A 16,545-nucleotide genomic window follows, 5' to 3' on the forward strand; every position below is an offset into this window, starting at 1 on the left:
GGGAGGGAGGGCTCCGGGACGGGGGTCTTGGGGTGCCGGGTGGGAGGTCTCGGGGGTGTCCCGGGAGGAAGGTTGATGCCGGGAGGGAGGTCTCCGGGACGGGGGTCTTGGGGGTGCCGGGTGGGAGGTCTCGGGGGTGTCCCGGGAGGGAGGTCTCGGGGGTGTCCCGGGAGGGAGGTCTCGGGGGGTCCCGGGAGGGAGGTCTCGGGGGTGTCCCGGGAGGGAGGTCTCGGGGGTGTCCCGGGAGGGAGGTCTCGGGGTGTCCCGGGAGGGAGGTCTCGGGGGTGTCCCGGGAGGGAGGTCTCGGGGGTGTCCCGGGAGGGAGGTCTCGGGGGTGTCCCGGGAGGGAGGTCTCGGGGGTGTCCCGGGAGGGAGGTCTCGGGGGTGTCCCGGGAGGGAGGTCTCGGGGTGTCCCGGGAGGGAGGTCTCGGGGGTGTCCCGGGAGGGAGGTCTCGGGGGTGTCCCGGGAGGGAGGTCTCGGGGGTGTCCCGGGAGGGAGGTCTCGGGGGTGTCCCGGGAGGGAGGTCTCGGGGGTGTCCCGGGAGGGAGGTCTCGGGGGTGTCCCGGGAGGGAGGTCTCGGGGGTGTCCCGGGAGGGAGGTCTCGGGGGTGTCCCGGGAGGGAGGTCTCGGGGGGGGGGGGGGCTGCCGGGAGGGAGGGCTCCGGGGCGGGGGTCTTGGGGTGCCGGGTGGGAGGTCTCGGGGGGGGGGGGGTTGATGCCGGGAGGGAGGTCTCGGGGGGTGGGGGGGGGTTTGGCTGCCGGGAGGGAGGGCTCCGGGACGGGGGTCTTGGGGTGCCGGGTGGGCGGTCTCGGGGGGGGGGGGGTTGATGCCGGGAGGGAGGGCTCCGGGACGGGGGTCTTGGGGTGCCGGGTGGGAGGTCTCGGGGGTGTCCCGGGAGGGAGGTCTCGGGGGTGTCCCGGGAGGAAGGTCTCGGGGGTGTCCCGGGAGGAAGGTCTCGGGGGTGTCCCGGGAGGGAGGTCTCGGGGGGGGGGGGGGCTGCCGGGAGGGAGCGCTCCGGGGCGGGGGTCTTGGGGTGCCGGGGGGGGGGGGGTTGATGCCGGGAGGGAGGTCTCCGGGACGGGGGTCTTGGGGTGCCGGGTGGGAGGTCTCGGGGAGGGAGGTCTCGGGGTGCCGGGAGGGAGGTCTCGGGGTGCCGGGAGGGAGGTCTCGGGGTGCCGGGAGGGAGGTCTCGGGGGTGTCCTGGGAGGGAGGGCTCCGGGGCGGGGGTCTTGGGGTGCCGGGAGGGAAGTCTCGGGGGGGGGGGGGGGGGGTTGGTTTGGGTTGCCGGGAGGGAGGGAGGTCTCGGGGGGGGGGGGGGGGATGCCAAGAGGGAGGTCTCGGAGGGGGGGGGGGTTTGGGTGCCGGGAGGGAGGGAGGTCTCGGGATGTTGCTGTTATCAGAATCCTCTCTACAAGTGCTTTTTGCTGTTTTTGCTACTCAACAAGTATTGGACCCTTATTAACCCCTTTTTATGTTTTTTTTTTCCTGCTCAAATTCTAAAAGATATAACTTTTTTTATCTGACATGGGCATGTAAGGGCTTGATTTTAAATTGAACATTTACGCAGGTCACGGTATAATAGTGCAGTATAATAAACATGATATAATTATTCTATAGGTTTGTACGGATAAGGACATATAACATGAGCAGGTTTACTCCTTTTCAAAACCGCATTTCCCTGAGTGTCGCATATTCACATTTTACCTTTTTTGTAGTGTTGCACTAGGAGACGTACACGGGAGATCGCTGGATCCCTTATACATTACATTGTAGCACTTCTGCGCTGCTATGTATCGTGCCTCCATACATGTCAGACCCCCGATCGCGCTGGGTACCCTGTTCTCTCTCGCGCTGGGTACCCTGTTCTCTCTCGCGCTGGGTACCCTGTTCTCTCTCGCGCTGGGTACCCTGTTCCCTCTCTCGCGCTGGGTACCCTGTTCTCTCTCGCGCTGGGTACCCTGTTCTCTCTCGCGCTGGGTACCCTGTTCTCTCTCGCGCTGGGTACCCTGTTCTCTCTCGCGCTGGGTACCCTGTTCCCTCTCTCGCGCTGGGTACCCTGTTCTCTCTCGCGCTGGGTACCCTGTTCTCTCTCGCGCTGGGTACCCTGTTCTCTCTCGCGCTGGGTACCCTGTTCCCTCTCTCGCGCTGGGTACCCTGTTCTCTCTCGCGCTGGGTACCCTGTTCTCTCTCGCGCTGGGTACCCTGTTCTCTCTCGCGCTGGGTACCCTGTTCTCTCTCGCGCTGGGTACCCTGTTCTCTCTCGCGCTGGGTACCCTGTTCTCTCTCGCGCTGGGTACCCTGTTCTCTCTCGCGCTGGGTACCCTGTTCTCTCTCGCGCTGGGTACCCTGTTCTCTCTCGCGCTGGGTACCCTGTTCCCTCTCGCGCTGGGTACCCTGTTCCCTCTCTCTCCTTAGCTGCTGCGTTTGTACTCGATCGAGGCAGGTAAGGAGTCAAGGAGCGAGCGCCGTGTCAGGCAGGGACCAGGCTGTGTGGCACTGATATCATTGGACGTCTCTGCAGCCGGGATTATACTATTTCTTTTGTCGTGTAACTTTACATTTTGCTTTAAATAAACATCAGGAACTTTAAAATGTGAGTTTTATCATTTTGCCAAACCTATAATATAGAAGCCACAGGAAAAGATGTGATCAGCCACAGGAGCACTGGGTTATTATATTATATCTGTCTCAGGTCCCTGTGAGGTGTCAGGACGTCTCCGTCTATTTCTCCCTGGAGGAGTGGGACTACATAGAGGAACACAAGGACCAGTACCAGGACCTCATGCTGGAGGACCCCCGGACCCTCACATCACCAGGTGAGAGGAGACGCTTCTTCTCTATAATAGCATGTTATAAAGGCCCGTATACTGGTAGTATATCCATCAGGGGTGGAACTAGGAGAGGCTGGGGTCCTATAGCAGACTTCTGAATGGGGCCTCCCCCTCATTTACACCCATAGACACATATATACACTCACATCTACATTTATAGACGTATACATTCGTATATGCACCTCCTATACACACCTACTACAAGTTTCCTATATACTTTCTGTATCAGTTCCTCTAGATCTCTGCTTGCTGTCCTTCTGAGGAAAGCCTGGTCCCTGGTCATGTGATGTCACACGGGTGCACGAGCCGTTATCACTGAGAGTGATAGGAGATGTGTGATACTTATAGCTCGTGCACCTCCATCACGTCACATGGACACATCCTGTACACTGGAAGTACAAGAAGCTTTCTATAGAGTGACAGCAAGCAGAGATCTAGAAAACAGTGAGGAATGGATACACAAAGTATATTGGAAAATTCAATAACTTTTCCTTACGCAAACCATATCAATTATTTGCTGAAAGTGGACGACCCCTTTAAGCTGCAGTGACTCGGTTTGGCCACCACTTGGATCACTAAGAACTTGAGTCCTAGATGCCGTATAAACCTTGTACTCAGTGCTGTGCATCCTACAGCTGTATCCAGTAAGGAAGGAACATCAGACAGACGTCCCAGTCCTCCATATTCCATGGATCATCCAGAGGACGTCGCCCTTGACCGTCAGGTACATGGATTCTGCAGGATGATACGTGTGTGTGTATCTATCTATCTATGTATCTATCTATCTATCTCCTATCTCTATCTATCTATCTATCTATCTATCTATCTATCTCCTATCTCTATCTATCTATCTATCTATCTCCTATCTCTATCTATCTATGTATCTATCTATATATCTATCTATGTATCTATCTATCTCATATCTATCTATCTCTCCTCTATCTATCTATCTATCTATCTATCTCCTATCTATCTATCTCCTATCTATCTATCTATCTATCTATCTCCTATCTATCTCTCCTCTATCTATCTATCTCTCCTCTATCTATCTATCTATCTATCTATCTCTCCTCTATCTATCTATCTATCTCTCCTCTATCTATCTATCTATCTATCTATCTATCTATCTATCTATCTCCTATCCATCCATCTATCTATCTATCTCTCCTCTATCTATCTCCTATCTATCTATCTATCTATCTATCTCTCCTCTATCTATCTATCTATCTATCTATCTATCTCCTATCTATCTATCTATCTCCTATCTATCTCTCCTCTATCTATCTATCTCTCCTCTATCTATCTCTCCTCTATCTATCTATCTATCTATCTATCTATCTATCTATCTATCTATCTATCTATCTCCTATCCATCCATCTATCTATCTATCTCTCCTCTATCTATCTATCTCCTATCTATCGCTCCTCTATCTATCTATCTCCTATCTATCTATCTATCTCTCCTCTATCTATCTATCTCCTATCTATCTCTTTCTCTCCTATCTCTCTATCTATCTATCTATCTATCTCTTTCTCTCCTATCTCTCTACTATCTATCTATCTATCTCTTTCTCTCCTATCTCTCTACTATCTATCTATCTATCTCCTATCTATCTATCTATCTATCTATCTATCTATCTCTTTCTCTCCTATCTCTCTACTATCTATCTATCTATCTCATATCTATCTATCTATCTCTTTCTCTCCTATCTCTCTATCTATCTATCTATCTCTTTCTCTCCTATCTCTCTACTATCTATCTATCTATCTCCTATCTATCTCTTTCTCTCCTATCTCTCTACTATCTATCTATCTATCTCCTATCTATCTCTTTCTCTCCTATCTCTCTATCTATCTATCTATCTATCTCTTTCTCTCCTATCTCTCTACTATCTATCTATCTATCTCCTATCTATCTCTTTCTCTCCTATCTATCTATCTCCTATCTATCTATCTATCTATCTATCTATCTATCTATCTATCTATCTATCTATCTATCTCTCTACTATCTATCTATCTATCTCATATCTATCTATCTATCTCTTTCTCTCCTATCTCTCTACTATCTATCTATCTATCTTTCTCTCCTATCTCTCTATCTATCTATCTATCTCTTTCTCTCCTATCTCTCTACTATCTATCTATCTATCTCCTATCTATCTCTTTCTCTCCTATCTCTCTACTATCTATCTATCTATCTCCTATCTATCTCTTTCTCTCCTATCTCTCTATCTATCTATCTATCTATCTCTTTCTCTCCTATCTCTCTACTATCTATCTATCTCTTTCTCTCCTATCTCTCTACTATCTATCTATCTATCTATCTATCTATCTCTTTCTCTCCTATCTCTCTACTATCTATCTATCTATCTATCTCTTTCTCTCCTATCTCCTATCTATCTATCTCCTATCTATCTATCTCTTTCTCTCCTATCTCCTATCTATCTATCTATCTATCTATCTCCTATCTATCTATCTATCTCCTATCTATCTCTTTCTCTCCTATCTATCTCTTTCTCTCCTATCTATCTCTTTCTCTCCTATCTCTCTACTATCTATCTACTATTACACTATTATAAGTCCACATACATATCCATCTATGATAAAGACATGGGGGGGGGTCGATCAACCCCACAACTTCTCAAACTCCTCTGCAGTCCTACAGATTAGAGCAACAGGGACCAGACGTAATAGGATAAAATCAGCTTCAGGAAACCAAAATCGCCCAAAACCCAAAGAAGTGGCGCTACTAGTCATTAATGACGTACAGAACCTATAAGGGCATAGGTCATGGCTGCCTCTCTGCCATGTGCCCCTATAGGGAATCCATCGTGACCATGATAAACTGCAGATGCTGCTAGGTATAGGCCTCAGAGAGATGGGTAACTATGCCTTTATGTGTAGTTAGTAGCAGCAGGACTGTGTAAAGTGAATTTTTAATCCAGGTTTGCAGCTGGGTGCGTCTTTCAGCCTGAAGAGCTTTCTGCTCCTTGCGATGAAGTGTTTCACAGCCTCTCCCTTCTGCTGAGTGATCGCTGTAAGTATCCAACCAAAATTGTGATAACGCCCCTTCTCCTAGCAGCGGACCGGCCGCGGGGCATCAGAGAGCAGAAAGCACTTCAGGCTGAAGGACCCGCCCAGAGCCCTTACAAGAGCTGCAGAGCAGGAGTATAACAACACACACAAAGGTGCGACTACACAGATCTCCAGGGCCAATATTCTGGGACTTCCCCTTAGATTTAGGTTTTTCCCCACATGGAGCGCTGTGACCCATCGCCTGGGATAGAGCTCACGGGATCGGATTCTTCTCTCCCTCCTTTATTAGTTGTAGCCTCCCAGCCGTGTCATTTCTGGTTCCAGGTCACAAGTCACATAAAAGATGAAGCTGTAAGAGAAGACGTGGGGTGTCCCGGTGTATCCCAGCGCTGTGATTGGGAGGAGATTCCTACAGATTTCGGCCCTGGTGAGTGATGGCCTTTCTATAGATTTCCCTTAAGTTTTTAATCAAGAAAGTTTGTATTTTTTCAACAAGGCTTTAGATAATTTAAAAACTAGTACAGGCGGTCCCCTACTTAAGATGATGAATACCAACATAAGATATCCCAGTCCCTTATGTACTATCCTACTACTGACAATAAACAAACAATACCAATGGAAGTATATAGGATGCCTCAGTAACTACACATAACTAATTCAAAATTCCAATATAGCTTTATTAAATCGGCCATCAAAAAAACATACAGTTAAAAAACACACATAAAAACCACAAAAGATGTGGCGGTGGTCATGAATAATGCAGTACATGTAAATACATCCAAAATTGCAAACACCAGTTTGTACACAATCAGGCTATAACCAATAATATTACCCACCAGGGTGTAATGAGCAGCCAACAATTGTAAGGTAGTAGGTCTGACCACCGCCACAGCACCCCGACGCGCGTTTCGCCGTCGCTTCCTCTAGGGGGTGTGCTGTGGTGTGGTAGGTGCCCAGTATATATACATCTCGCTCTCTAGCTTAAACATAATGAAATACCTTGGGACCAATGAGGGTGCAGGGCACGATTGGCAGCAGGTGGGTGAATTAGCGCTTCATCGCGGTCTCCATACACGCCATCCGGAGGCGGGGCCAGGTTCCGAGAGACGAATGATGCGCAGGATCTGCGCATCATCGTGACCGGAAGTCCGGTGCCACCATCAAGATGCGCGCATGCGCCGAAATGATGCGCATCCCGCCGCCATCTTGGAGTCTGGCAAACGTGAGGGCAATGATTAAAGAGCATAAATAAAGAAAGTATGGCTGCATATATCGACTAGTTATAGTATAATTCATACCTAGAATATGTTCAATGTTGTACTAAAGTGCAATGATGTAATTCATATTGAAATATATTTATTTAAAGTGCCAAAACCTATAATGTAAACAGTAGACTGGGATTGTGCAAATAATGTCACTATAGAGTGAGCATGAAATGTTAGATATTAAGTATGGCTAATGCAGATCACTTGACTCATTCTAAATAAAAAGTATGAAGTTTAAAATGGTGATGTAGTGTACATATCTGATATATATGTAAGAGAGAGTGTCAAAATTACAAAGATACCGAAAGTGAACACACTACGTGGGTCAGAAAGACCAGTGTCGTAATTGTGCAAGTGCAGGATATATATACACATAAAAACGATGTTGGTTGTTGAATGAGAATCCATAAAAATGACGTGCAGTGAAAACAGATTGTGAGATGTGTAAGGCATGGGGATTAAAGTCCATGTCTGAGGTGAATAATAGATGAGTGAAGGTGAAAATGGTGTGACCATTGTGCCCAGGGAGAAAGAATAAGTGCAGGTGATGTACCTGTAAAGCTACCCAATAGAAGTGATAAGGGAAGCTAATTGTTAAAAGTGCCATAAAACGAAAGTGAAAAGCAAGTAAGGAATCCCGTGTGAAGGAGTAAAGCGGACGTCGTCCCAAATAATAATTACATGGGGAGGAATTAGACTCCATCCTTTACACGTATATTGTTCATAGTAAATCCACAAACAAATATCCGACAGCTCAAGTCCTAAACAACCGCCCAGTGGGTTACTACGAACCCCGCACGCACCTCAATATACTAAGGCCACTGTACAACAGTACATGAGATCTGATACTCACAATTCACTAAAGGAGATGGAATCCAGGCCACCTACCAAAACCAAATACATTATACATTGTTACCAAATTAAAAAATGTTAAAAGTACGACTCAGAACAAGTTAAATGTATGGGGAGAAAGAGAGAGTTTCATTCAGTCCATGAGGAGATGTTGTAGCCAATTTGACTATCCACTTGAGTTCAATCCTTTCCAATTTCTTAAAGGTGTCACCGCCGCGACCTCCTTGGATGATCTTCTCTATGCCATATACCTGCAGGTCCCGCCATCTGCAGTCGTGGCATTCCCGAAAGTGTTTTGGTATTGGTTTCAATTTCATAATCTGTTCCTGGTTTGTGGGGAGAAGTTTGGCAGCCGCTCTTATGTCCTTCATATGTTCCTGAATCCGCGTCTTTAGCTCCCGTGTGGTCATCCCCACATACTTCAGTCCACAGGGGCAGCAAACAATGTAGATCACACCCGTAGTGCTGCAATTTATGAAATGAACAATGTTAAACTCTCGTTTGCCCTCGGAATCCCGGACTTACAGACGACCCCTGTGACCGCTGGTGAAGTCCCAGACTCCAATGATCCGCTGTTATGAAGTTTTATGGATAATCCTCGGTCCAATCACAGCTAAAAATTTTGTAACTCACTGGGCAAAATTTTTTTTTGCCTGGATCTGCAATTATAAAATATACAGTTTAGACTTAAATTCAACTTAAGAACAACCCTATGGACCCCATCTTGTACGTCTCGGGGACTGCCTGTACTGCAAAGAGTTTGTCCTTATGGGAAGGGCAACTTGTGATAAAGATTATGCAATTTTCGAGGATTAACGCGTGACCATGTTCTGAGATAATTTTTATATCGTGTGGGGGGGGGGGATGTGATGAACATTTCTCTAATATATTTCATTAACAAATTCTGCTTACTTTGTAAAAAGAATAATCCAGCTCCTCCCTCCCATATAGATGTGTATTGCAGCCTGCACAGCGTGTGTCTATGGAGGCTGCAGGAGCTCACAGCTAATCTCCCTGTGGTTTGTTACACAGCTCTGAGAAGGGAGGATTAACTAATTTACTTTCAGATTGATGTTTGAATATACTGCTCATAGCATACTATAGCCAGGGAGAGAGCAGGAAGGGTTAACACTCACAGCTGTGTAACAAACAGGAGAGGGAGATCTATATTCAATCCTGTGGACAGATTTACCCTAGCAACAGAGAAATTACATTGTAACTAAGGGGCACATTGTAGTTTCTTTACAAACTCAGGAGAATTTCCTTATGAAGTTAATTAGAAAAATGTTCACAATCCGCCCCCCCCTCCCCCACACACAATATCAAAAATCATCAGAAATGACGGTCAATCCTTAAACTATGCAATAATTTACTCCTGCATCAGCTTCCGGTTATGCGCCATTTCTTTTGGCTGTAGGATATCCTCCTATGTCACCTGTTATTATTGGGCGTTGTCTTTTTTGGATTTTCCTCGGTACATTGTTTTCTTTTCCATGTGTCATTCTACAGGTGAGAGAAATCTCCCAGAATCCTCTGGCAGCCCATGGCATCTGCAGGATTTCCTACAGGATTATCAGGTAGATGGGAGATGCTGGGTGTAGTAGTTCCCTCTCATCTCTCTTGCTGATGGTCCGTTATCTGTGGGGCATTAGGTCGTTCAGGTGTCTGACATAAAGGATGAAGAAGAGTCGTCATATGTAGGTGGGAGCCAGGGCCTGCGCTCAGGTAAGTGACCATCATTACATCATACATATCCTCCTGCCCTGGACCCATCATCTCCTAAAAGCCAAAGATCATTTATTTATTGTAAAATGCTAATATTTCCAGAAAATATGTGAACCCAGTTTATAAACTTCCAGTATTTCATCTTCTACACCTACAGCGGAAACGGAAAGTATTCAGACCCCTTCACATTTCTCATTTTTGTCTCATTGCAGCCGATTAGTGACATCAATAAGTTATTTCTTTAGCTCATTAATGTGCCCTCTGCCCCCCCCAGTAATGTGCCCTCTGCCCCCCCCCCAGTAATGTGCCCTCTGCTCCCCCCCAGTAATGTGCCCTCGGCTCCCCCCAGTAATGTGCCCTCTGCTCCCCCCCAGTAATGTGCCCTCTGCCCCCCCCCCAGTAATGTGCCCTCTGCCCCCCCCCAGTAATGTGCCCTCTGCCCCCCCCAGTAATGTGCCCTCTGCTCCCCCCCAGTAATGTGCCCTCTGCTCCCCCCCAGTAATGTGCCCTCTGCTCCCCCCCAGTAATGTGCCCTCTGCTCCCCCCCAGTAATGTGCCCTCTGCCACCCCCCCCGTAATGTGCCCTCTGCCACCCCCCCCCGTAATGTGCCCTCTGCCACCCCCCCCCGTAATGTGCCCTCTGCCACCCCCCCCCCCGTAATGTGCCCTCTGCCACCCCCCCCCCGTAATGTGCCCTCTGCCACCCCCCCACTAATGTGCCCTCTGCCACCCCCCCACTAATGTGCCCTCTGCCACCCCCCCCACTAATGTGCCCTCTGCCACCCCCCCACTAATGTGCCCTCTGCCACCCCCCAGTAATGTGCCCTCTGCCACCCCCCAGTAATGTGCCTCTGCCACCCCCCCAGTAATGTGCCCTCTGCCACCCCCCCAGTAATGTGCCCTCTGCCCCCCCCCAGTAATGTGCCCTCTGCTCCCCCCCAGTAATGTGCCCTCTGCTCCCCCCCAGTAATGTGCCCTCTGCTCCCCCCCAGTAATGTGCCCTCTGCTCCCCCCCAGTAATGTGCCCTCTGCCCCCCCAGTAATGTGCCCTCTGCCCCCCCCCAGTAATGTGCCCTCTGCCCCCCCCCAGTAATGTGCCCTCTGCTCCCCCCAGTAATGTGCCCTCTGCTCCCCCCCAGTAATGTGCCCTCTGCCACCCCCCCCCGTAATGTGCCCTCTGCCACCCCCCCCCGTAATGTGCCCTCTGCCCCCCCCCTACCGTAATGTGCCCTCTGCCACCCCCCCACTAATGTGCCCTCTGCCACCCCCCCACTAATGTGCCCTCTGCCACCCCCCCACTAATGTGCCCTCTGCCACCCCCCCCACTAATGTGCCCTCTGCCACCCCCCCCACTAATGTGCCCTCTGCCACCCCCCCACTAATGTGCCCTCTGCCACCCCCCCAGTAATGTGCCCTCTGCCACCCCCCCACTAATGTGCCCTCTGCCACCCCCCCAGTAATGTGCCCTCTGCCACCCCCCCAGTAATGTGCCCTCTGCCACCCCCCCAGTAATGTGCCCTCTGCCACCCCCCCAGTAATGTGCCCTCTGCCACCCCCCCACTAATGTGCCCTCTGCCACCCCCCCACTAATGTGCCCTCTGCCACCCCCCCACTAATGTGCCCTCTGCCACCCCCCCACTAATGTGCCCTCTGCCACCCCCCACTAATGTGCCCTCTGCCACCCCCCCACTAATGTGCCCTCTGCCACCCCCCCACTAATGTGCCCTCTGCCACCCCCCACTAATGTGCCCTCTGCCACCCCCCACTAATGTGCCCTCTGCCACCCCCCCACTAATGTGCCCTCTGCCACCCCCCCACTAATGTGCCCTCTGCCACCCCCCCACTAATGTGCCCTCTGCCACCCCCCCACTAATGTGCCCTCTGCCACCCCCCCCACTAATGTGCCCTCTGCCACCCCCCCCACTAATGTGCCCTCTGCCACCCCCCCCAGTAATGTGCCCTCTGCTCCCCCCCCCCCCAGTAATGTGCCCTCTGCCCCCCCCCCCAGTAATGTGCCCTCTGCCGCCCCCCCCCAGTAATGTGCCCTCTGCCCCCCCCCCCAGTAATGTGCCCTCTGCCCCCCCCCCAGTAATGTGCCTCTGCGCCCCCCCCCCCCCCCAGTAATGTGCCCTCTGCGCCCCCCCCCCCCCAGTAATGTGCCCTCTGCCCCCCCCCCCCCAGTAATGTGCCCTCTGGCCCCCCCCCCAGTAATGTGCCCTCTGCGCCCCCCCCCCCCCAGTAATGTGCCCTCTGCCCCCCCCCCCCCAGTAATGTGCCCTCTGGCCCCCCCACCCCTTCCCCCCACTAATGTAGAAGTTTTGGTGCTGGTGCAGCCCGGAGTCTTCTTGGGAAGATGCTACAAGTTCCTCCCCCCTGGATTTGGGGATCCTCTGCCTCCTCCTTGCAGATCCTCTCCATGTCCCTCAGGTTGGATGGTGACGTTGGTGGAGACATTTCCAGGTTTCTCCAGAGATTCTCCATTGGGTTTAGGTCCTGGCTCTGGGTCAGGAATGGTCAGAGATGTTCTGGAGCCTCTGCTGTGGTATTGTAGCTGGTGCTTAGGGTCATTGTCTTGTTGGAAGGTTCGGCCCAGTAAGTAAAGTCAATTTCTGTACCAACAGATGTGTGCGCCGGCATCGGGGGTCAGCTGCTGTTATGTCCGGATCATGAAGTTACACGTCTGACCAGCGGTGTCTCCTCCATCTGTCCCAGCGCAGATCTTTGTACTGATCCCACTAATCATGAAACCCCTTCATCTAAGAAACGACATCCCGGAGACAAAGGGGGCAAAATATTTTCCCTGCGCCAAATGTGGAAAATGTTTTAAGAGAAAAACGAATCTTTTTAAGCACCAAATAATTCACGAGAATCCGTTCCCATGTCCGGAATGTGGCAAATCTTTCCGCCAGAAATCACAACTTTTTAAGCATCAAAGACGACACAAAGGGGAGCGGCCGTTCTCCTGCCCGGAATGTGAGAAATGTTTTTGCCAGAAGTCGGATCTTCTGGTCCATCGGAGATCTCACACGGGGGAGAAGCCGTTCTCATGTTCTGAATGCGACAAACGCTTTATCCAAAAATCAAGTCTGGTAAAACATCTCAGGATCCACACGGGGGAGAAGCCGTTTCCATGTTCGGAATGTGGGAAATGTTTTACCCAGAAGTCGCATCTTTACAAACATCAGAGAACTCACACGGGGGAGAAGCCGTTTCCATGTTCGGAATGTGGGAAATGTTTTACTCAGAAGTCGCATCTTTACAAACATCAGAGAACTCACACGGGGGAGAAGCCGTTTTCTTGTTCCGAATGTGGGAAATGTTTCACCATGAAAGCGACTCTGACCGAACATCAGAGAACTCACTCCGGGAAGAAGCCGTTCTCCTGCTCCGAGTGCGGAAAATGTTTCACTAGGAAGAAGCATCTCATTGTCCATCAGATCACTCACACCGGGGAGGCGCCGTTTTCATGCACAGAATGTGGGAAATGCTTTAACCAGAAGGCGTACCTCGCCAAACACCAGAAGACGCACGTCGCGGGGAAGACGTTTCCATGTTCAGAGTGCGGCAAGTTCTTCACCAGGAAATGGCATCTCATTGAGCACAGGAGAATTCACACGGGGGAGAGACCATTTTCCTGCCCGGAATGTGAGAAATGCTTCAGACACAAGTCGGATCTGGTGAACCATCGGAGAACTCACACCGGACAGAAGCCGTTTCCGTGTTTAGAGTGTGGGAAATGTTTTACCAGGAAATCCTATCTCATTGTTCACCAGAGAAGCCACACGGGAAATTTTCATGTCTGCGTTGAGGATAACTTTTTAAAAGTCGAGCTCCGGGAGTGAACATTTTATTATTTTTTTTGTTTCGTTTTTTTGTGCAATTATTTAAGTTGTCAGAATTAAATATTTTAACACTTTTGACTCCCAAATACGGCCAGAAACACAATAAAAGGTGTGCGCCAGCTAGTCCGCAGTCTTTTGCTAGCGAGTCCATCTGGGGCTCAATGAGAAGTTCAGCAGGGTAACGGTGCTTGTCTGCAGTCCCTGGAAAAATTTGTAGCACAGGTTCCCAAAACAAAATGTCACGGGTGCCCCCATGATCCATGTCACTTGTGCTCCTCTCCGTGGCGCTGCCCCTGCTCTCTCTCCACTCCCTAGAGCGCACGAACCCTGACACACAACGGCTCCTCACACTGAAAAGTCACAAGCAGGAGGCAGGACCTGAGATATTCAAACCCTATGTCCCTAATGTAGCCCCTTGTAAACAGTCAGTCTGTAGTGAGTGGTACTGGAGCCACCGGTCCACTTCTGCTCCGCCTCCCAGTTTTCTTTTGTGCTATGGCCAACGTGTGACATCCTCAGCCAATCCGTGGCAGAGCGGTCAGTGGCCATATACCGGCCGGGCTGCTTATCCTGTATATGATACGTCACCACCCAGCCTGATGGGACCATGTACTGTCAGAGTCTGAGAGCCGCATGGGAGACACAGAGGTCAAAAGAGGGAACTGTATTTTATATGTTGCAGTTTAATTGGGGGTTGTGAACTATTATACAAAATCCAGTCTAAAAGTGTAAACTCCTGTCCCATCTTCTACATGACCTTTGGCATATTCATCCTGCACTGTATTGCACAGTAAATCCGACACTCTGTGACTTCCGATGGCCAATAGCAGCGCACTGCTCCAACAAAATATAGGGGTTGGTGCTGCAACGGCCTCTGGCATGTAGAGCAAATCCAAGGAAAGACGAAGATAGCCGGAGCACGTGTATATAAAATCCAAAATCACTTTATTGAATATCCATTTAAAAAGCACACGGCTCGTGCATGAACGCTGCAGGTTATAAAGGCAAAAAACCTACGCGTTTCAGCTCGCTACGGAGCCTTAGTCATGGCTTTATAACCTGCACCGTTCATGCACAAGCCGTGTGCTTTTTAAATGGATATTCAATAAAGTGATTTTGGATTTTATATACACGTGCTCCGGCTATCTTCGTCTTTCCTTGGAAGTATTACATAGTTGGATTTGTTCTCGATGCTATTACATAGTGTTGAGAACAATAAAACAAAAATGATAAATGAAAATCCAAATTAATATCCCATAAAAGTGAAAAATTCAGGATGATCTGACTTCAGTGGAAATTCAGTAGTGTGTGAGGCCTCCAAGTACCTAGATGACCTTTTTCCAACGCCAAGGCTCCTGATGAGGCTCAGTAGTGTGTGTGGCCTCCATGTGCCTGTATGACCTCCCTACAACACCTGGGCATGCTCCTGATGAGGTCAGTAGTGTGTGTGGCCTCCATGTGCCTGTATGACCTCCCTACAACACCTGGGCATGCTCCTGATGGGGCTCAGTATTGTGTGTGGCCTCCACCTTTCTGTATGACCTTCCTACAATACCATGGCATGCTCCTGATGAGGATCAGTATTGTGTGTGGCCTCCACCTTTCTGTATGACCTTCCTACAATACCATGGCATGCTCCTGATGAGGTCAGTATTGTGTGTGGCCTCCACGTGCCTGTATGACCTCCCTACAACACCTCGGCATGCTTCTGATGAGGCTCAGTATTGTGTGTGACCTCCACATGCCTGTATGACCTTCCTACAATACCATGGCATGCTCCTGATGAGGTCAGTATTGTGTGTGACCTCCACGTGCCTGTATGACCTTCCTACAATGCCTCGTCATGTTCCTGATGGGGCTCAGTATTGTGTGTGGCCTCCACCTTTCTGTATGACCTTCCTACAATACCATGGCATGCTCCTGATGAGCTCAGTGGTGTGTGAGGCCTCCACGTGCCTGTATGACCTCCCTACAATACCTGGGCATGCTACTGATGAGGCTCAGTATTGTGTGTGGCCTCCGCGTGCCTGTATGACCTCCCTACAACACCTCGGCATGCTTCTGATGAGGTCAGTATTGTGTGTGACCTCCACGTGCCTGTATGACCTTCCTACAATGCCTCGTCATGTTCCTGATGGGGCTCAGTATTGTGTGTGGCCTCCACCTTTCTGTATGACCTTCCTACAATACCATGGCATGCTCCTGATGAGCTCAGTGGTGTGTGAGGCCTCCACGTGCCTGTATGACCTCCCTACAATACCTGGGCATGCTACTGATGAGGCTCAGTATTGTGTGTGGCCTCCACGTGCCTGTATGACCTTCCTACAATACCATGGCATGCTCCTGATGAGGCTCAGTAGTGTGTGTGACCTCCACGTGCCTGTATGACCTCCCTAGAATACCATGGCATGCTCTTGATGAGCTCAGTGGTGTGTGAGGCCTCCACGTGCCTGTATGACCTCCCTACAATACCTGGGCATGCTCCTGATGAGGCTCAGTATTGTGTGTGGCCTCCACGTGCCTGTATGACCTCCCTACAACACCTCGGCATGCTCCTGATGAGGCTCAGTATTGTGTGTGGCCTCCACGTGCCTGTATGACCTCCCTACAACACCTCGGCATGCTCTTGATGAGGCTCAGTAGTGTGTGTGGCCTCCACGTGCCTGTATGACCTCCCTACAACACCTCGGCATGCTCCTGATGAGGCTCAGTATTGTGTGTGGCCTCCGCGTGCTTGTATGACCTCCCTACAACACCTGGGCATGCTCCTGATGATAAGGCATAGGTTATCCTGAGGTAACTCCTCCCTGGATTAAAACATCAGTTAGATATTCCTTGACAGTCTGTAATGCATCATGGCTTTGGTGGATGGAACACCTGGAGGTGCTTGATGGCATTCAAGTCTGGGGAACAGGCAAGCCAGTCCATTCTTCAATGTCTACATCACCAGTGTCTGCATCAGAAGGGACCAATGGCCCTATGCACAGGATATAG

General features: G+C 50.1%; 1 pseudogene; it reads left to right on the forward strand.

Moving 5' to 3' along the window:
* Positions 1-14,357, forward strand: part of LOC140106426 (uncharacterized) — a 42,654-nt pseudogene extending 28,297 nt beyond the window's left edge.
* The last annotated feature ends 2,188 nt before the right edge of the window (positions 14,358-16,545 follow it).

The sequence above is a fragment of the Engystomops pustulosus genome, chromosome 11 (assembly GCF_040894005.1).
Source record: "Engystomops pustulosus chromosome 11, aEngPut4.maternal, whole genome shotgun sequence".
In the NCBI taxonomy this organism is placed as follows: Eukaryota; Metazoa; Chordata; class Amphibia; order Anura; family Leptodactylidae; genus Engystomops; species Engystomops pustulosus.